This window comes from Spea bombifrons, chromosome 3 (genome assembly GCF_027358695.1).
Source record: "Spea bombifrons isolate aSpeBom1 chromosome 3, aSpeBom1.2.pri, whole genome shotgun sequence".
NCBI lineage: Eukaryota > Metazoa > Chordata > Amphibia > Anura > Pelobatidae > Spea > Spea bombifrons.
This window is the reverse complement of record NC_071089.1, coordinates 2,924,740-2,945,486: the sequence shown is the minus strand read 5'-3', so window position 1 is coordinate 2,945,486 and position 20,747 is coordinate 2,924,740. Positions and strand designations below refer to the sequence as shown.

Below are 20,747 nucleotides of genomic sequence, written 5' to 3'. Positions count from 1 at the left end.
TCCTCAAATATCAATAGTGAAACATCTGGAAAAAGTACTCACCACACGCTTAAGGGGCCGGTTTTCAGCATGGAAAGGACTAATGCGCCCTCTGTACGTTCAGTGATCATAGCTTTTTTGCTATTTGTTTAAAAGCTTTCCGACACGAGTTGGGAAGCTCTATGCGTGTGGAAAGATCAGGTTGCAGACTTCATTTTTGGCAAAGTGTCTAGTCTGCCGTGTTTGGATTGACTTTTGCCGCTCCGATGCCGTGCTGCGCTCCTTCTTTGTGGCGGTGCTGGGGAGTCCGGTCGTCCGTGCGCTGCCGTTAGTGAGCCTTTTGCTCGTTCGTCGCAAGGCCGTATGGTGAACTGTCCGAGATTTTGTGCGTTTTCTTCCCGCCGCAGTTTTAATACAAAAACAATTTTGTTAGGTACTTTTTATAATCTTAGGTGCAAAATGTTGGCACTGGCGATGCTGCTTAAGACAAAAAGAAATTGAAGGAAATCAGGCTTTTTTGGTGTTTGTGAAAAGGATGGGCTAAACACGCCACAATGGGGAAGGATTCTAAGCCTTACCTAACCCTAAACTGTCAACCGTAAACCATTAACAGTACTCCGACGCTAACTGTAACTGGGCCTCTTCAAAGCCATGAGCTTAACCCGCCCCTAACCCAAGCTCTATCACCAAACCTTTCCATGCTTAAACGTTTCTAACCGCTAACTTTGGAAAGGTGGTTTAATTAGAAAGATTGGATTTGTGGAAAAGATATATTTGCTTTCAAAGGAAACAGCATCAGGCAACTTGGTATTTGTGAAGCCGATGGGTTCAGCACGCCACGATTGGAAAAAAGAGTAGTAATCGGATTCCATCCCGAAGCCTTACCCCTAACCTTGTAACACAGCCCAAAGAATGTGTGCCAGGAACTTCTGGTGGCTGCAGCAGAAGGGGAAGTTGCGGACCCCCGTAGGTAAGCGGTGGGGGAGTTACAATCTTCAGCTTTTCTTTTCTTAACGCAAACAACATTGTTTCAAAGAAGCAACCTCGCGCCCCAGTCACTAAGACTGCTGGAAGGTTTGTTTGAGCTGCCGCCTCATTTGAATACCCATGATGCACCGAGAAACGCCCCGCCTTATTGTTAGTTTAATAAGACTTTAAAACAGCCCAATATTAAATAGTTCCAATCCCTTTGCAATTGTGTTTTGCATGTGTTAAAGGTTCCAATGATCAGGCAAGAGCTGGGTGGGATTAATTAAACACACCTTAACCTCGAGGAGCACTGCCTGTGGCCGGGCCGTTGCCCTGCGGCATGCTTGGGTATACTCTGGTTTCTCTTCAGACCGAATAAATCTTTCGCCTTTTACTAAAGATTTCCGTGGGGAGGAACGACCATGAGTCTTAATCAATTTTTTGATGCCTGGCGTTTGCTGGGCTTCTTTGCTGTTGTTAACGATAGATCAAAAAGATTGCTTGCTTTAGTCGCAAGCTTCGTCCTGGCTAAGGGCTGCGTCGCATCCAGAAGCGCAAAATATCCTGCCTGTGTCATGCTATGTACTGTTTGGGGTTGTAGAAATGCTTTAATGAGGCAGAGTTAGACCACGCCCTCCAGACTGTATGCAAATAAGCCTGTACACATGCTTTCAAGCATATTCCCAATTGTTCTTTATGATAATAAACAAACCAAAAAAAAAAAACAACTGTCCTTAAATGTTTAACATTGAGATCTCTGTTCCTCACATGTGCAGTTGTATTATTCATTTCCTCAAATATCAATAGTGAAACATCTGGAAAAAGTACTCACCACACGCTTAAGGGGCCGGTTTTCAGCATGGAAAGGACTAATGCGCCCTCTGTACGTTCAGTGATCATAGCTTTTTTGCTATTTGTTTAAAAGCTTTCCGACACGAGTTGGGAAGCTCTATGCGTGTGGAAAGATCAGGTTGCAGACTTCATTTTTGGCAAAGTGTCTAGTCTGCCGTGTTTGGATTGACTTTTGCCGCTCCGATGCCGTGCTGCGCTCCTTCTTTGTGGCGGTGCTGGGGAGTCCGGTCGTCCGTGCGCTGCCGTTAGTGAGCCTTTTGCTCGTTCGTCGCAAGGCCGTATGGTGAACTGTCCGAGATTTTGTGCGTTTTCTTCCCGCCGCAGTTTTAATACAAAAACAATTTTGTTAGGTACTTTTTATAATCTTAGGTGCAAAATGTTGGCACTGGCGATGCTGCTTAAGACAAAAAGAAATTGAAGGAAATCAGGCTTTTTTGGTGTTTGTGAAAAGGATGGGCTAAACACGCCACAATGGGGAAGGATTCTAAGCCTTACCTAACCCTAAACTGTCAACCGTAAACCATTAACAGTACTCCGACGCTAACTGTAACTGGGCCTCTTCAAAGCCATGAGCTTAACCCGCCCCTAACCCAAGCTCTATCACCAAACCTTTCCATGCTTAAACGTTTCTAACCGCTAACTTTGGAAAGGTGGTTTAATTAGAAAGATTGGATTTGTGGAAAAGATATATTTGCTTTCAAAGGAAACAGCATCAGGCAACTTGGTATTTGTGAAGCCGATGGGTTCAGCACGCCACGATTGGAAAAAAGAGTAGTAATCAGATTCCATCCCGAAGCCTTACCCCTAACCTTGTAACACAGCCCAAAGAATGTGTGCCAGGAACTTCTGGTGGCTGCAGCAGAAGGGGAAGTTGCGGACCCCCGTAGGTAAGCGGTGGGGGAGTTACAATCTTCAGCTTTTCTTTTCTTAACGCAAACAACATTGTTTCAAAGAAGCAACCTCGCGCCCCAGTCACTAAGACTGCTGGAAGGTTTGTTTGAGCTGCCGCCTCATTTGAATACCCATGATGCACCGAGAAACGCCCCGCCTTATTGTTAGTTTAATAAGACTTTAAAACAGCCCAATATTAAATAGTTCCAATCCCTTTGCAATTGTGTTTTGCATGTGTTAAAGGTTCCAATGATCAGACAAGAGCTGGGTGGGATTAATTAAACACACCTTAACCTCGAGGAGCACTGCCTGTGGCCGGGCCGTTGCCCTGCGGCATGCTTGGGTATACTCTGGTTTCTCTTCAGACCGAATAAATCTTTCGCCTTTTACTAAAGATTTCCGTGGGGAGGAACGACCATGAGTCTTAATCAATTTTTTGATGCCTGGCGTTTGCTGGGCTTCTTTGCTGTTGTTAACGATAGATCAAAAAGATTGCTTGCTTTAGTCGCAAGCTTCGTCCTGGCTAAGGGCTGCGTCGCATCCAGAAGCGCAAAATATCCTGCCTGTGTCATGCTATGTACTGTTTGGGGTTGTAGAAATGCTTTAATGAGGCAGAGTTAGACCACGCCCTCCAGACTGTATGCAAATAAGCCTGTACACATGCTTTCAAGCATATTCCCAATTGTTCTTTATGATAATAAACAAACCAAAAAAAAAAAACAACTGTCCTTAAATGTTTAACATTGAGATCTCTGTTCCTCACATGTGCAGTTGTATTATTCATTTCCTCAAATATCAATAGTGAAACATCTGGAAAAAGTACTCACCACACGCTTAAGGGGCCGGTTTTCAGCATGGAAAGGACTAATGCGCCCTCTGTACGTTCAGTGATCATAGCTTTTTTGCTATTTGTTTAAAAGCTTTCCGACACGAGTTGGGAAGCTCTATGCGTGTGGAAAGATCAGGTTGCAGACTTCATTTTTGGCAAAGTGTCTAGTCTGCCGTGTTTGGATTGACTTTTGCCGCTCCGATGCCGTGCTGCGCTCCTTCTTTGTGGCGGTGCTGGGGAGTCCGGTCGTCCGTGCGCTGCCGTTAGTGAGCCTTTTGCTCGTTCGTCGCAAGGCCGTATGGTGAACTGTCCGAGATTTTGTGCGTTTTCTTCCCGCCGCAGTTTTAATACAAAAACAATTTTGTTAGGTACTTTTTATAATCTTAGGTGCAAAATGTTGGCACTGGCGATGCTGCTTAAGACAAAAAGAAATTGAAGGAAATCAGGCTTTTTTGGTGTTTGTGAAAAGGATGGGCTAAACACGCCACAATGGGGAAGGATTCTAAGCCTTACCTAACCCTAAACTGTCAACCGTAAACCATTAACAGTACTCCGACGCTAACTGTAACTGGGCCTCTTCAAAGCCATGAGCTTAACCCGCCCCTAACCCAAGCTCTATCACCAAACCTTTCCATGCTTAAACGTTTCTAACCGCTAACTTTGGAAAGGTGGTTTAATTAGAAAGATTGGATTTGTGGAAAAGATATATTTGCTTTCAAAGGAAACAGCATCAGGCAACTTGGTATTTGTGAAGCCGATGGGTTCAGCACGCCACGATTGGAAAAAAGAGTAGTAATCAGATTCCATCCCGAAGCCTTACCCCTAACCTTGTAACACAGCCCAAAGAATGTGTGCCAGGAACTTCTGGTGGCTGCAGCAGAAGGGGAAGTTGCGGACCCCCGTAGGTAAGCGGTGGGGGAGTTACAATCTTCAGCTTTTCTTTTCTTAACGCAAACAACATTGTTTCAAAGAAGCAACCTCGCGCCCCAGTCACTAAGACTGCTGGAAGGTTTGTTTGACCTGCCGCCTCATTTGAATACCCATGATGCACCGAGAAACGCCCCGCCTTATTGTTAGTTTAATAAGACTTTAAAACAGCCCAATATTAAATAGTTCCAATCCCTTTGCAATTGTGTTTTGCATGTGTTAAAGGTTCCAATGATCAGGCAAGAGCTGGGTGGGATTAATTAAACACACCTTAACCTCGAGGAGCACTGCCTGTGGCCGGGCCGTTGCCCTGCGGCATGCTTGGGTATACTCTGGTTTCTCTTCAGACCGAATAAATCTTTTGCCTTTTACTAAAGATTTCCGTGGGGAGGAACGACCATGAGTCTTAATCAATTTTTTGATGCCTGGCGTTTGCTGGGCTTCTTTGCTGTTGTTAACGATAGATCAAAAAGATTGCTTGCTTTAGTCGCAAGCTTCGTCCTGGCTAAGGGCTGCGTCGCATCCAGAAGTGCAAAATATCCTGCCTGTGTCATGCTATGTACTGTTTGGGGTTGTAGAAATGCTTTACGAGGCAGAGTTAGACCACGCCCTCCAGACTGTATGCAAATAAGCCTGTACATATGCTGTCAAGCATATTCCCAATTGTTCTTTATGATAATAAACAAACCAAAAAAAAAAAACAACTGTCCTTAAATGTTTAACATTGAGATCTCTGTTCCTCACATGTGCAGTTGTATTATTAATTTCCTCAAATATCAATAGTGAAACATCTGGAAAAAGTACTCACCACACGCTTAAGGGGCCGGTTTTCAGCATGGAAAGGACTAATGCGCCCTCCGTACGTTCAGTGATCATAGCTTTTTTGCTATTTGTTTAAAAGCTTTCCGACACGAGTTGGGAAGCTCTATGCGTGTGGAAAGATCAGGTTGCAGACTTCATTTTTGGCAAAGTGTCTAGTCTGCCGTGTTTGGATTGACTTTTGCCGCTCCGATGCCGTGCTGCGCTCCTTCTTTGTGGCGGTGCTGGGGAGTCCGGTCGTCCGTGCGCTGCCGTTAGTGAGCCTTTTGCTCGTTCGTCGCAAGGCCGTATGGTGAACTGTCCGAGATTTTGTGCGTTTTCTTCCCGCCGCAGTTTTAATACAAAAACAATTTTGTTAGGTACTTTTTATAATCTTAGGTGCAAAATGTTGGCACTGGCGATGCTGCTTAAGACAAAAAGAAATTGAAGGAAATCAGGCTTTTTTGGTGTTTGTGAAAAGGATGGGCTAAACACGCCACAATGGGGAAGGATTCTAAGCCTTACCTAACCCTAAACTGTCAACCGTAAACCATTAACAGTACTCCGACGCTAACTGTAACTGGGCCTCTTCAAAGCCATGAGCTTAACCCGCCCCTAACCCAAGCTCTATCACCAAACCTTTCCATGCTTAAACGTTTCTAACCGCTAACTTTGGAAAGGTGGTTTAATTAGAAAGATTGGATTTGTGGAAAAGATATATTTGCTTTCAAAGGAAACAGCATCAGGCAACTTGGTATTTGTGAAGCCGATGGGTTCACCACGCCACGATTGGAAAAAAGAGTAGTAATCGGATTCCATCCCGAAGCCTTACCCCTAACCTTGTAACGCAGCCCAAAGAATGTGTGCCAGGAACTTCTGGTGGCTGCAGCAGAAGGGGAAGTTGCGGACCCCCGTAGGTAAGCGGTGGGGGAGTTACAATCTTCAGCTTTTCTTTTCTTAACGCAAACAACATTGTTTCAAAGAAGCAACCTCGCGCCCCAGTCACTAAGACTGCTGGAAGGTTTGTTTGAGCTGCCGCCTCATTTGAATACCCATGATGCACCGAGAAACGCCCCGCCTTATTGTTAGTTTAATAAGACTTTAAAACAGCCCAATATTAAATAGTTCCAATCCCTTTGCAATTGTGTTTTGCATGTGTTAAAGGTTCCAATGATCAGGCAAGAGCTGGGTGGGATTAATTAAACACACCTTAACCTCGAGGAGCACTGCCTGTGGCCGGGCCGTTGCCCTGCTGCATGCTTGGGTATACTCTGGTTTCTCTTCAGACCGGATAAATCTTTCGCCTTTTACTAAAGATTTCCGTGGGGAGGAACGACCATGAGTCTTAATCAATTTTTTGATGCCTGGCGTTTGCTGGGCTTCTTTGCTGTTGTTAACGATAGATCAAAAAGATTGCTTGCTTTAGTCGCAAGCTTTGTCTTGGCTATGGGCTGCTTCGCATCCAGAAGCGCAAAATATCCCGCCTGTGTCATGCTATGTACTGTTTGGGGTTGTAGAAATGCTTTAACGAGGCAGAGTTAGACCACGCCCTCCAGACTGTATGCAAATAAGCCTGTACATATGCTTTCAAGCATATTCCCAATTGTTCTTTATGATAATAAACAAACCAAAAAAAACAAACAACTGTCCTTAAATGTTTAACATTGAGATCTCTGTTCCTCACATGTGCAGTTGTATTATTCATTTCCTCAAATATCAATAGTGAAACATCTGGAAAAAGTACTCACCACACGCTTAAGGGGCCGGTTTTCAGCATGGAAAGGACTAATGCGCCCTCTGTACGTTCAGTGATCATAGCTTTTTTGCTATTTGTTTAAAAGCTTTCCGACACGAGTTGGGAAGCTCTATGCGTGTGGAAAGATCAGGTTGCAGACTGCATTTTTGGCAAAGTGTCTAGTCTGCCGTGTTTGGATTGACTTTTGCCGCTCCGATGCCGTGCTGCGCTCCTTCTTTGTGGCGGTGCTGGGGAGTCCGGTCGTCCGTGCGCTGCCGTTAGTGAGCCTTTTGCTCGTTCGTCGCAAGGCCGTATGGTGAACTGTCCGAGATTTTGTGCGTTTTCTTCCCGCCGCAGTTTTAATACAAAAACAATTTTGTTAGGTACTTTTTATAATCTTAGGTGCAAAATGTTGGCACTGGCGATGCTGCTTAAGACAAAAAGAAATTGAAGGAAATCAGGCTTTTTTGGTGTTTGTGAAAAGGATGGGCTAAACACGCCACAATGGGGAAGGATTCTAAGCCTTACCTAACCCTAAACTGTCAACCGTAAACCATTAACCGTACTCCGACGCTAACTGTAACTGGGCCTCTTCAAAGCCATGAGCTTAACCCGCCCCTAACCCAAGCTCTATCACCAAACCTTTCCATGCTTAAACGTTTCTAACCGCTAACTTTGGAAAGGTGGTTTAATTAGAAAGATTGGATTTGTGGAAAAGATATATTTGCTTTCAAAGGAAACAGCATCAGGCAACTTGGTATTTGTGAAGCCGATGGGTTCAGCACGCCACGATTGGAAAAAAGAGTAGTAATCAGATTCCATCCCGAAGCCTTACCCCTAACCTTGTAACACAGCCCAAAGAATGTGTGCCAGGAACTTCTGGTGGCTGCAGCAGAAGGGGAAGTTGCCGACCCCCGTAGGTAAGCGGTGGGGGAGTTACAATCTTCAGCTTTTCTTTTCTTAACGCAAACAACATTGTTTCAAAGAAGCAACCTCGCGCCCCAGTCACTAAGACTGCTGGAAGGTTTGTTTGAGCTGCCGCCTCATTTGAATACCCATGATGCACCGAGAAACGCCCCGCCTTATTGTTAGTTTAATAAGACTTTAAAACAGCCCAATATTAAATAGTTCCAATCCCTTTGCAATTGTGTTTTGCATGTGTTAAAGGTTCCAATGATCAGGCAAGAGCTGGGTGGGATTAATTAAACACACCTTAACCTCGAGGAGCACTGCCTGTGGCCGGGCCGTTGCCCTGCGGCATGCTTGGGTATACTCTGGTTTCTCTTCAGACCGAATAAATCTTTCGCCTTTTACTAAAGATTTCCGTGGGGAGGAACGACCATGAGTCTTAATCAATTTTTTGATGCCTGGCGTTTGCTGGGCTTCTTTGCTGTTGTTAACGATAGATTAAAAAGATTGCTTGCTTTAGTCGCAAGCTTCGTCCTGGCTAAGGGCTGCGTCGCATCCAGAAGCGCAAAATATCCTGCCTGTGTCATGCTATGTACTGTTTGGGGTTGTAGAAATGCTTTAACGAGGCAGAGTTAGACCACGCCCTCCAGACTGTATGCAAATAAGCCTGTACATATGCTGTCAAGCATATTCCCAATTGTTCTTTATGATAATAAACAAACCAAAAAAAAAAAACAACTGTCCTTAAATGTTTAACATTGAGATCTCTGTTCCTCACATGTGCAGTTGTATTATTCATTTCCTCAAATATCAATAGTGAAACATCTGGAAAAAGTACTCACCACACGCTTAAGGGGCCGGTTTTCAGCATGGAAAGGACTAATGCGCCCTCTGTACGTTCAGTGATCATAGCTTTTTTGCTATTTGTTTAAAAGCTTTCCGACACGTGTTGGGAAGCTCTATGCGTGTGGAAAGATCAGGTTGCAGACTTCATTTTTGGCAAAGTGTCTAGTCTGCCGTGTTTGGATTGACTTTTGCCGCTCCGATGCCGTGCTGCGCTCCTTCTTTGTGGCGGTGCTGGGGAGTCCGGTCGTCCGTGCGCTGCCGTTAGTGAGCCTTTTGCTCGTTCGTCGCAAGGCCGTATGGTGAACTGTCCGAGATTTTGTGCGTTTTCTTCCCGCCGCAGTTTTAATACAAAAACAATTTTGTTAGGTACTTTTTATAATCTTAGGTGCAAAATGTTGGCACTGGCGATGCTGCTTAAGACAAAAAGAAATTGAAGGAAATCAGGCTTTTTTGGTGTTTGTGAAAAGGATGGGCTAAACACGCCACAATGGGGAAGGATTCTAAGCCTTACCTAACCCTAAACTGTCAACCGTAAACCATTAACAGTACTCCGACGCTAACTGTAACTGGGCCTCTTCAAAGCCATGAGCTTAACCCGCCCCTAACCCAAGCTCTATCACCAAACCTTTCCATGCTTAAACGTTTCTAACCGCTAACTTTGGAAAGGTGGTTTAATTAGAAAGATTGGATTTGTGGAAAAGATATATTTGCTTTCAAAGGAAACAGCATCAGGCAACTTGGTATTTGCGAAGCCGATGGGTTCAGCACGCCACGATTGGAAAAAAGAGTAGTAATCAGATTCCATCCCGAAGCCTTACCCCTAACCTTGTAACACAGCCCAAAGAATGTGTGCCAGGAACTTCTGGTGGCTGCAGCAGAAGGGGAAGTTGCGGACCCCCGTAGGTAAGCGGTGGGGGAGTTACAATCTTCAGCTTTTCTTTTCTTAACGCAAACAACATTGTTTCAAAGAAGCAACCTCGCGCCCCAGTCACTAAGACTGCTGGAAGGTTTGTTTGAGCTGCCGCCTCATTTGAATACCCATGATGCACCGAGAAACGCCCCGCCTTATTGTTAGTTTAATAAGACTTTAAAACAGCCCAATATTAAATAGTTCCAATCCCTTTGCAATTGTGTTTTGCATGTGTTAAAGGTTCCAATGATCAGGCAAGAGCTGGGTGGGATTAATTAAACACACCTTAACCTCGAGGAGCACTGCCTGTGGCCGGGCCGTTGCCCTGCGGCATGCTTGGGTATACTCTGGTTTCTCTTCAGACTGAATAAATCTTTTGCCTTTTACTAAAGATTTCCGTGGGGAGGAACGACCATGAGTCTTAATCAATTTTTTGATGCCTGGTGTTTGCTGGGCTTCTTTGCTGTTGTTAACGATAGATCAAAAAGATTGCTTGCTTTAGTTGCAAGCTTCGTCCTGGCTAAGGGCTGCTTCGCATCCAGAAGCGCAAAATATCCTGCCTGCGTCATGCTATGTACTGTTTGGGGTTGTAGAAATGCTTTAACGAGGCAGAGTTAGACCACGCCCTCCAGACTGTATGCAAATAAGCCTGTACATATGCTTTCAAGCATATTCCCAATTGTTCTTTATGATAATAAACAAACCAAAAAAAAAAAACAACTGTCCTTAAATGTTTAACATTGAGATCTCTGTTCCTCACATGTGCAGTTGTATTATTCATTTCCTCAAATATCAATAGTGAAACATCTGGAAAAAGTACTCACCACACGCTTAAGGGGCCGGTTTTCAGCATGGAAAGGACTAATGCGCCCTCTGTACGTTCAGTGATCATAGCTTTTTTGTTATTTGTTTAAAAGCTTTCCGACACGAGTTGGGAAGCTCTATGCGTGTGGAAAGATCAGGTTGCAGACTTCATTTTTGGCAAAGTGTCTAGTCTGCCGTGTTTGGATTGACTTTTGCCGCTCCGATGCCGTGCTGCGCTCCTTCTTTGTGGCGGTGCTGGGGAGTCCGGTCGTCCGTGCGCTGCCGTTAGTGAGCCTTTTGCTCGTTCGTCGCAAGGCCGTATGGTGAACTGTCCGAGATTTTGTGCGTTTTCTTCCCGCCGCAGTTTTAATACAAAAACAATTTTGTTAGGTACTTTTTATAATCTTAGGTGCAAAATGTTGGCACTGGCGATGCTGCTTAAGACAAAAAGAAATTGAAGGAAATCAGGCTTTTTTGGTGTTTGTGAAAAGGATGGGCTAAACACGCCACAATGGGGAAGGATTCTAAGCCTTACCTAACCCTAAACTGTCAACCGTAAACCATTAACAGTACTCCGACGCTAACTGTAACTGGGCCTCTTCAAAGCCATGAGCTTAACCCGCCCCTAACCCAAGCTCTATCACCAAACCTTTCCATGCTTAAACGTTTCTAACCGCTAACTTTGGAAAGGTGGTTTAATTAGAAAGATTGGATTTGTGGAAAAGATATATTTGCTTTCAAAGGAAACAGCATCAGGCAACTTGGTATTTGTGAAGCCGATGGGTTCAGCACGCCACGATTGGAAAAAAGAGTAGTAATCAGATTCCATCCCGAAGCCTTACCCCTAACCTTGTAACACAGCCCAAAGAATGTGTGCCAGGAACTTCTGGTGGCTGCAGCAGAAGGGGAAGTTGCGGACCCCCGTAGGTAAGCGGTGGGGGAGTTACAATCTTCAGCTTTTCTTTTCTTAACGCAAACAACATTGTTTCAAAGAAGCAACCTCGCGCCCCAGTCACTAAGACTGCTGGAAGGTTTGTTTGAGCTGCCGCCTCATTTGAATACCCATGATGCACCGAGAAACGCCCCGCCTTATTGTTAGTTTAATAAGACTTTAAAACAGCCCAATATTAAATAGTTCCAATCCCTTTGCAATTGTGTTTTGCATGTGTTAAAGGTTCCAATGATCAGGCAAGAGCTGGGTGGGATTAATTAAACACACCTTAACCTCGAGGAGCACTGCCTGTGGCGGGGCCGTTGCCCTGCGGCATGCTTGGGTATACTCTGGTTTCTCTTCAGACCGAATAAATCTTTCGCCTTTTACTAAAGATTTCCGTGGGGAGGAACGACCATGAGTCTTAATCAATTTTTTGATGCCTGGCGTTTGCTGGGCTTCTTTGCTGTTGTTAACGATAGATCAAAAAGATTGCTTGCTTTAGTCGCAAGCTTCGTCCTGGCTAAGGGCTGCGTCGCATCCAGAAACGCAAAATATCCTGCCTGTGTCATGCTATGTACTGTTTGGGGTTGTAGAAATGCTTTAATGAGGCAGAGTTAGACCACGCCCTCCAGACTGTATGCAAATAAGCCTGTACACATGCTTTCAAGCATATTCCCAATTGTTCTTTATGATAATAAACAAACCAAAAAAAAAAAACAACTGTCCTTAAATGTTTAACATTGAGATCTCTGTTCCTCACATGTGCAGTTGTATTATTCATTTCCTCAAATATCAATAGTGAAACATCTGGAAAAAGTACTCACCACACGCTTAAGGGGCCGGTTTTCAGCATGGAAAGGACTAATGCGCCCTCCGTACGTTCAGTGATCATAGCTTTTTTGCTATTTGTTTAAAAGCTTTCCGACACGAGTTGGGAAGCTCTATGCGTGTGGAAAGATCAGGTTGCAGACTTCATTTTTGGCAAAGTGTCTAGTCTGCCGTGTTTGGATTGACTTTTGCCGCTCCGATGCCGTGCTGCGCTCCTTCTTTGTGGCGGTGCTGGGGAGTCCGGTCGTCCGTGCGCTGCCGTTAGTGAGCCTTTTGCTCGTTCGTCGCAAGGCCGTATGGTGAACTGTCCGAGATTTTGTGCGTTTTCTTCCCGCCGCAGTTTTAATACAAAAACAATTTTGTTAGGTACTTTTTATAATCTTAGGTGCAAAATGTTGGCACTGGCGATGCTGCTTAAGACAAAAAGAAATTGAAGGAAATCAGGCTTTTTTGGTGTTTGTGAAAAGGATGGGCTAAACACGCCACAATGGGGAAGGATTCTAAGCCTTACCTAACCCTAAACTGTCAACCGTAAACCATTAACAGTACTCCGACGCTAACTGTAACTGGGCCTCTTCAAAGCCATGAGCTTAACCCGCCCCTAACCCAAGCTCTATCACCAAACCTTTCCATGCTTAAACGTTTCTAACCGCTAACTTTGGAAAGGTGGTTTAATTAGAAAGATTGGATTTGTGGAAAAGATATATTTGCTTTCAAAGGAAACAGCATCAGGCAACTTGGTATTTGTGAAGCCGATGGGTTCAGCACGCCACGATTGGAAAAAAGAGTAGTAATCAGATTCCATCCCGAAGCCTTACCCCTAACCTTGTAACACAGCCCAAAGAATGTGTGCCAGGAACTTCTGGTGGCTGCAGCAGAAGGGGAAGTTGCGGACCCCCGTAGGTAAGCGGTGGGGGAGTTACAATCTTCAGCTTTTCTTTTCTTAACGCAAACAACATTGTTTCAAAGAAGCAACCTCGCGCCCCAGTCACTAAGACTGCTGGAAGGTTTGTTTGAGCTGCCGCCTCATTTGAATACCCATGATGCACCGAGAAACGCCCCGCCTTATTGTTAGTTTAATAAGACTTTAAAACAGCCCAATATTAAATAGTTCCAATCCCTTTGCAATTGTGTTTTGCATGTGTTAAAGGTTCCAATGATCAGGCAAGAGCTGGGTGGGATTAATTAAACACACCTTAACCTCGAGGAGCACTGCCTGTGGCCGGGCCGTTGCCCTGCGGCATGCTTGGGTATACTCTGGTTTCTCTTCAGACCGAATAAACTTTGCGGCTTGTTTGGTTTGCGGAGGAGCTAAACTGAGACCTGTAGGTCTCTGCTTCAGGCGGATTTTGGCCCTCGGCCTTCTTTCGTTGTTATCCTAGGGTGTCTTAAGCAAGATGCTGCTACAGGGGGTCCTGATAGAGTCTGTTGTAGAGACTGGGTTTTAGTACCAAGGCAAGGAAGAATGCCAGCGACCATCAAGTTTCCTTCCGTGAAGGAAGGAAGACTTCGCAATTCGTTTCGTATCGAGGTTCCTGATGCAGACCGGGAGGAGAAGAACTTGAAGTTCATCGTGGAGGTCGTGTTGAAGACGGTTCTTGGAGTCCAGTATGTAGACATCTTTTGCTTGCAAGATCCGGTGAAGGGGATTTTTACAGTCACGCTGGACTCTATTGGAAAATGTCATCAGTTTTTCAAGACCTTGAAAGATCACATCAGCGATCCACGATTAGACGGCCTCGTTTTTATTATGTTATACGGAGGTGAGGAAATTCCTATTACGGTCCATATGTTTAATCCGTTTGTTCCAGAAGAAGCTGTGACTATGTGGCTTATGCGGTTTTGCATCTCTGTTACTGGAGCAAAGAGAGTCACTAATGACTTTGGAATCTGGACTGGCAAACGTAGATTTTTTGTCAAATTCAAAGAACACCCAGAGGGAATTGGAGGGATTATGCATCCTCCTTCCAGTTTTTCCATAGGAAGCCATCGGGGTTATTGTTTTTATCCAGGGATGCCCTTTGTATGTAGGAGATGTGGAGGTTACGGCCACACCCAGGCGAAATGTACAGCAGACCCCCGCCCTTTGTGTAGGAATTGTGGTCAGAGGGGTCACTTAACACCAGACTGTGATAAACCTACAATGTGCAACGGGTGTGGCCAGGCTGGTCACATGTACCGTGACTGCCCCACAAAGCCTCGGCAGTCGTGGGCTGCCTTGGTTGCAGGTGGGCCTGGGGCAAGGGTGCCTGCTGAAGCTCCTGTGGTTATCCCACCTACTTTGACTCGTGCTATGCGGCCCTCAGAAGACCCACTGGCTAAAAAAAGTGGGGGTCTGGAACAGCGAGGGGCTAAAAGACGGAAGGTTGCTGCTTTGGGTCCAACGGATCCCTCCCTGGCAGAGGGACCCGTGGATCCTAATGTTTCTTTAAATCCCGCTTTAGGTCCGTTTCTAGAGACTGCTGTTCCTGAAAGCGTGGAGTCTGAGTCTCGGGAAGTCCGATCCTCCTCTCCAGCAGAGATTGTTCCATCGTCCATGGCGGCTGCAGATCCGGTTCCAGAAAAGACAGACTCTGCTCAGGATGAGAAAGATGTGGTCGGAGAGGTCCTGCCGGTAGGGGAATCTGCCGAGGTATCTGTATCCGACCTTTTCCGTGTGGCCCGGGGGGATGGCACAAAGGGGAGACCCGGAGTGCAGTCTGAACCAGGCCACGACGGTGGATTTCTTGCATCTGCGGAATTAATGTCTGAGCGGAGGATGGAATTTGATCCAGCTCCTGGAGGGGCTGTGGAAGATACCTGGTCTGTGGCTGCTGAGCCTGGGAATTTGCCTATCCTTGGGTCCCAGCTGATTATGGACGTCTCAAGTTCAGAGGAGGAATTATCCTTTTTACCATCTATATCGGATACCACGGACTCAGACGGTGGAGGGCTGCATAGGAAGAGTTGTTGATTGCTTTTACTATGGCAAATATTTCCGTTGCCTCGCTAAATGTGAGGAGTTTAAAAAACCCAGCAAGAAGAGTCGCGTTATTCACGTATTTATTGACTTTGAACATCGATGTGTTTCTTTTACAAGAATGTGGATTATCCCATGGACTATCTTATGGCCATATTAAGAGGGACTGGACCGCGGGTCCCTCTTATTGGTCTGGGTCCAATGAGAATAAGAATGCTGGAGTTGGGATCCTTTTTAAGACTCACGATGTTCTTTTAAATTCTATTACTGAAGTGGCTCCTGGCAGAGCACTTTTAACGGATGTGGATTTTAAAGGTTTTAACATACGTTTTATAAATGTTTATGCTCCGCCAGATAAAAATGAACGCAGTGCCCTTTTTGATACGGTCTCTCTCTTTGCTACAGGTGCGTCCCCGCTGATTATGGGAGGTGATTTTAATTGCATTCTGTTGGGAGAAGCTAGGCGTGGTGGGGATGCTAGTAGGAAGCACGACAAAACCTCTTATCAGCTGAACCATTTTATTACTGATTTCAATTTACGCGACGCTTGGAGGAAGATACACGCTACTGAGCCTGGTTTTACGTGGTCGAGTTCCCAAGTGAGCTCGCGCATTGATTTTATCTTCTCTTCTCCCTGTTTTAATTTGCAAAATGCTGTTTTAGAGGCTAATGTATTTTCTGATCACTGTATGTTGCAAGTTTTTATGAGGGCTCCGGTTGAAGCTAGATCACGCAGGACCTTTTGGAAATTGAACACGCTTTTATTAGAAGACGAGGCCATAAGATTGCAATTTATAAATTGTTATAATCTTTGGCGCGTGCAAAAGGATCCTGCTCAGCCCTTTTTAACATGGTGGGAAGGTATTAAAGGTAAAATTAAGTCCTTTTTTATCAGAGCTGGTAAGAGGAAGCAAAGAGAGAGACAGAAGGTTTTTAAGTGTTTTAATACGCAGTTGCAAACTTTTTATAAGCTACAGGAAGCTGGGGTGGCTGATATTGAGCCATTAATTGTTGCATTAAGGACGGATATCAAGAAGTTTTTAATGGCCAAAGGTAAAAGTATTATTTTTAATTCTCGAGTCCGGCATGTGGAGGAAGGAGAGAAGTGCACTCGGTACTTCTTCCGTCAGCTGGCACGAAAGAAAGAGCTCGTTCCGTCTGTGGACGGCAAAGTAGATATGCACGAGATTTTATCAGTCACCCACGATTTTTATCAGAAGCTTTTTAATGAGAAACATATAGATCGCTCCGTTTTACCTGTTGTCTTGGGGAATTTGTCTTCTGCATTGGAAGAGGTGGACAAGGCTGGTCTGAGTATGGAAGTCACTCTCATGGAGGTAGATCAAGCTGCTAAGAGTCTTTCCAGAGGCAAATCTCCAGGTGCTGATGGTCTCCCTATTGAGTTTTATAATTGTTTTTGGAGTATTTTTCAGGGCGATCTTTTCAATGTTTTTACTGAAGCTTTGCATGTTTCTGAGCTCCCTCCTTCGTGGAGGGGAGGTGTGATTTCTTTGCTTTTAAAGAAGGGTGAGAAGGACAATTTGGAGAATTGGAGGCCAATCACCCTCCTTAATGTAGATTATAAGATTTTAGCAAAGATTTTAGCAAATAGAATGAAAAGCGTTATTGATAAAATAGTGCATCCTGATCAGGTCTGCGGTGTTCCCGGGAGGGCAATCTGGGAGCACCTGGGAGTTATTAGAGATCTGATCTGGTACCAGCAGGAGAGGAAGCAGAGCTTGGCAATTTTATCACTGGATTTTATGAAAGCTTTTGACAGAGTGTCCCATGACTTCCTTTTTACTGTTTTAAAGGTGATGGGGTTCCCAGATACTTTTATTCGAAACATACAGGTTTTATATCATGGCTCTTTTAGTCAGGTATCAATCAATGGCTTTTTAACTAAAAAGGTGGAACTGTGTTCAGGAGTTAAGCAGGGATGTCCTTTGTCCCCACTCCTTTTTATTTGTGCCATTGAGCCTCTTTTAGCCTCCCTACGAGCAGATAAATTTTTACGGGGTGTCCCTATCCCAGGTGGAGCGGGAGCTCAAGTTAAGGCTCTGGGGTATATGGACGACGTGAGTGTGTATTGCGCAACCCCGGAGTCCGTTAGGAGAGCTATGAAAGTCACAGCAGATTTTTGCTGTGTGTCCGGTTTTAAACTTAATTTACGGAAATGTGACTATTTTATCTTGGGTGATTGGGACTGCAGCCAAATAACTGCGGTCCCGACACAAAGGGACAGTGTTAAGATTTTAGGAATCATTTTTGATAAAAAGAATGACGGACACAAATCATTGGAGCTCGTCATAAATAAACTGAATCAAAAAGTGGCACTGTGGGCATCCCGGCAACTTACAATGGAGGGTAAGATTTTAATTATTAAAGCAATTTTATTACCCATTATGTTATATGTGGCTTTGATTTACCCCCCTACGGAATTTTATGTTAAAAAACTAATACGGATATGTTTTATGTTTTTATGGAATTCCCGCATGGAAAGGTTAAAAAGGGATGTCGTTTGTAAGTTGCCTTGTAATGGCGGAAAAGGGATGCCGGATCTTAAACTGTTCTTATATATCAAGTATTTTGTATTATGTTTTAAGCACTTTAATGATTCCACAACGTTTGCCTGTTTTTTAAGGTACGCAGCAGGATATGTTTTTAGGAAGCACGCTTTTTATTTCTTACCCTTGACTAGGCCTGTCCTTTTATTCCCCCCATGGCAGTATGAGTTTTTAGATAAGATTATTCAGTTATTTCGTCTTCACACCCTCCCTTCCGTGATTTTAAACGACGCAAAGAAAGTAACGACTGCCATTTTACAGGGTGAAGTTATAGAGCGTGTGAGTAATTTGAGTAGCGAGAAGTCACGGACAGTATGGGGTAATGTGTCTGCGCCGTACCTTACACCTTTACAAAGGGATTTGGCGTGGCAGGTGGTTACTGAATGCCTGCCGACCCGGTACTTTCAAAACAGACGTGGCCTGGTTCCGAGCTCCCTCTGTCCCAGAGCTGGCTGTAGGGGTGTAGAGTCGGTGCAGCATATTTTTTGGACCTGCGCCTTTGCCAGAGGCGTTTGGGACAAGGCTCGGCCTATTTTATGTTGGATTTGTGGCCTTAAAGATCTGACACTTGAGGGCATTTTTTATGGCCTTTTTTCCTGCCCAAGTGGGGAAAAATCCCGGATTTTGTGGCAGAAAATCAACTGTATTAAGGAAGCGCTGTGGAAAGCGAGAAATATTTTACTTTACAGACAAAGTGAGATTTTGATTGTGGACTGTCTTAAACTTGCCATCAGTTTTATGCACATTTACTTTTTATGTGATTGTAAACGAATAGGAAGTCCAAGAGCTATGACACTGTGGAATTTAAAAATGTGGAATTGTATGCTGTCTTATTAACATTTTATGCATTTTAACTGGTTTTGTAGCTAGTTTTTAATGCTTTTATGTTATGTATTTATTTTAGGCTTTTTGTCCATTGTGTTTGTTTTATTCGTGTTCTTTTAATGTAACCCACTGCGTTTAATTGTAAAGTTGCATTATGATAATAAAAGAGCCTTTTACTAAAGATTTCCGTGGGGAGGAACGACCATGAGTCTTAATCAATTTTTTGATGCCTGGCGTTTGCTGGGCTTCTTTGCTGTTGTTAACGATAGATCAAAAAGATTGCTTGCTTTAGTCGCAAGCTGAGTCCTGGCTAAGGGCTGCGTCGCATCCAGAAGCGCAAAATATCCTGCCTGTGTCATGCTATGTACTGTTTGGGGTTGTAGAAATGCTTTAACGAGGCAGAGGTAGACCACGCCCTCCAGACTGTATGCAAATAAGCCTGTACATATGCTTTCAAGCATATTCCCAATTGTTCTCTATGATAATAAACAAACCAAAAAAAAAAAAACAACTGTCCTTAAATGTTTAACATTGAGATCTCTGTTCCTCACATGTGCAGTCGTATTATTCATTTCCTCAAATATCAATAGTGAAACATCTGGAAAAAGTACTCACCACACGCTTAAGGGGCCGGTTTTCAGCATGGAAAGGACTAATGCGCCTGCTGTATGTTCAGTGATCATAGCTTTTTTGCTATTTGTTTAAAAGCTTTCCGACACGAGTTGGGAAGCTCTATGCGTGTGGAAAGATCAGGTTGCAGACTTCATTTTTGGCAAAATGTCTAGTCTGCCGTGTTTGGATTGACTTTTGCGCTCCGATGCCGCGCTGCGCTCCTTCTTTGTGGCGGTGCTGGGGAGTCCGGTCGTCCGTGCGCTGCCGTTAGTGAGCCTTTTGCTCGTTCGTCGCAAGGCCGTATGGTGAACTGTCCGAGATTTTGTGCGTTTTCTTCCCGCCGCAGTTTCAATACAAAAACAATTTTGTTAGGTACTTTTTATAATCTTAGGTGCAAAATGTTGGCACTGGCGATGCTGCTTAAGACAAAAAGAAATTGAAGGAAATCAGGCTTTTTTGGTGTTTGTGAAAAGGATGGGCTAAACACGCCACAATGGGGAAGGATTCTAAGCCTTACCTAACCCTAAACTGTCAACCGTAAACCATTAACAGTACTCCGACGCTAACTGTAACTGGGCCTCTTCAAAGCCATGAGCTTAACCCGCCCCTAACCCAAGCTCTATCACCAAACCTTTCCATGCTTAAACGTTTCTAACCGCTAACTTTGGAAAGGTGGTTTAATTAGAAAGATTGGATTTGTGGAAAAGATATATTTGCTTTCAAAGGAAACAGCATCAGGCAACTTGGTATTTGTGAAGCCGATGGGTTCAGCACGCCACGATTGGAAAAAAGAGTAGTAATCAGATTCCATCCCGAAGCCTTACCCCTAACCTTGTAACACAGCCCAAAGAATGTGTGCCAGGAACTTCTGGTGGCTGCAACAGAAGGGGAAGTTGCGGACCCCCGTAGGTAAGCGGTGGGGGAGTTACAATCTTCAGCTTTTCTTTTCTTAACGCAAACAACATTGTTTCAAAGAAGCAACCTCGCGCCCCAGTCACTAAGACTGCTGGAAGGTTTGTTTGAGCTGCCGCCTCATTTGAATACCCATGATGCACCGAGAAACGCCCCGCCTTATTGTTAGTTTAATAAGACTTTAAAACAGCCCAATATTAAATAGTTCCAATCCCTTTGCAATTGTGTTTTGCATGTGTTAAAGGTTCCAATGATCAGGCAAGAGCTGGGTGGGATTAATTAAACACACCTTAACCTCGAGGAGCACTGCCTGTGGCCGGGCCGTTGCCCTGCGGCATGCTTGGGTATACTCTGGTTTCTCTTCAGACCGAATAAATCTTTCGCCTTTTACTAAAGATTTCCGTGGGGAGGAACGACCATGAGTCTTAATCGATTTTTTGATGCCTGGCGTTTGCTGGGCTTCTTTGCTGTTATTAACGATAGATCAAAAAGATTGCTTGCTTTAGTCGCAAGCTTCGTCCTGGCTAAGGGCTGCGTTGCATCCAGAAGCGCAAAATATCCTGCCTGTGTCATGCTATGTACTGTTTGGGGTTGTAGAAATGCTTTAACGAGGCAGAGGTAGACCACGCCCTCCAGACTGTATGCAAATAAGCCTGTACAT

The 20,747-nt window shown here is 44.5% G+C and overlaps 8 non-coding genes across 8 annotated transcripts; all 8 read left to right on the top strand.

The window, feature by feature from the left end:
* Positions 1–1,298: 1,298 nt before the first annotated feature.
* On the top strand, positions 1,299–1,413 carry LOC128488066 (U5 spliceosomal RNA). The gene has a single exon (XR_008353505.1). It is a non-coding gene; the product is annotated as a U5 spliceosomal RNA (small nuclear RNA).
* A 1,623-nt stretch (positions 1,414–3,036) lies between these two features.
* LOC128488065 (U5 spliceosomal RNA) lies at positions 3,037–3,151 on the top strand. Its single transcript, XR_008353504.1, has one exon. It is a non-coding gene; the product is annotated as a U5 spliceosomal RNA (small nuclear RNA).
* A 1,623-nt stretch (positions 3,152–4,774) lies between these two features.
* On the top strand, positions 4,775–4,889 carry LOC128488096 (U5 spliceosomal RNA). Its single transcript, XR_008353534.1, has one exon. It is a non-coding gene; the product is annotated as a U5 spliceosomal RNA (small nuclear RNA).
* Positions 4,890–6,511: 1,622 nt separating this feature from the next.
* On the top strand, positions 6,512–6,626 carry LOC128488146 (U5 spliceosomal RNA). Its single transcript, XR_008353583.1, has one exon. It is a non-coding gene; the product is annotated as a U5 spliceosomal RNA (small nuclear RNA).
* A 1,623-nt stretch (positions 6,627–8,249) lies between these two features.
* Positions 8,250–8,364, top strand: LOC128488062 (U5 spliceosomal RNA). The gene has a single exon (XR_008353502.1). It is a non-coding gene; the product is annotated as a U5 spliceosomal RNA (small nuclear RNA).
* Positions 8,365–9,987: 1,623 nt separating this feature from the next.
* Positions 9,988–10,102, top strand: LOC128488112 (U5 spliceosomal RNA). The gene has a single exon (XR_008353549.1). It is a non-coding gene; the product is annotated as a U5 spliceosomal RNA (small nuclear RNA).
* Positions 10,103–11,725: 1,623 nt separating this feature from the next.
* Positions 11,726–11,840, top strand: LOC128488061 (U5 spliceosomal RNA). Its single transcript, XR_008353501.1, has one exon. It is a non-coding gene; the product is annotated as a U5 spliceosomal RNA (small nuclear RNA).
* An 8,592-nt stretch (positions 11,841–20,432) lies between these two features.
* LOC128488161 (U5 spliceosomal RNA) lies at positions 20,433–20,547 on the top strand. Its single transcript, XR_008353597.1, has one exon. It is a non-coding gene; the product is annotated as a U5 spliceosomal RNA (small nuclear RNA).
* The last annotated feature ends 200 nt before the right edge of the window (positions 20,548–20,747 follow it).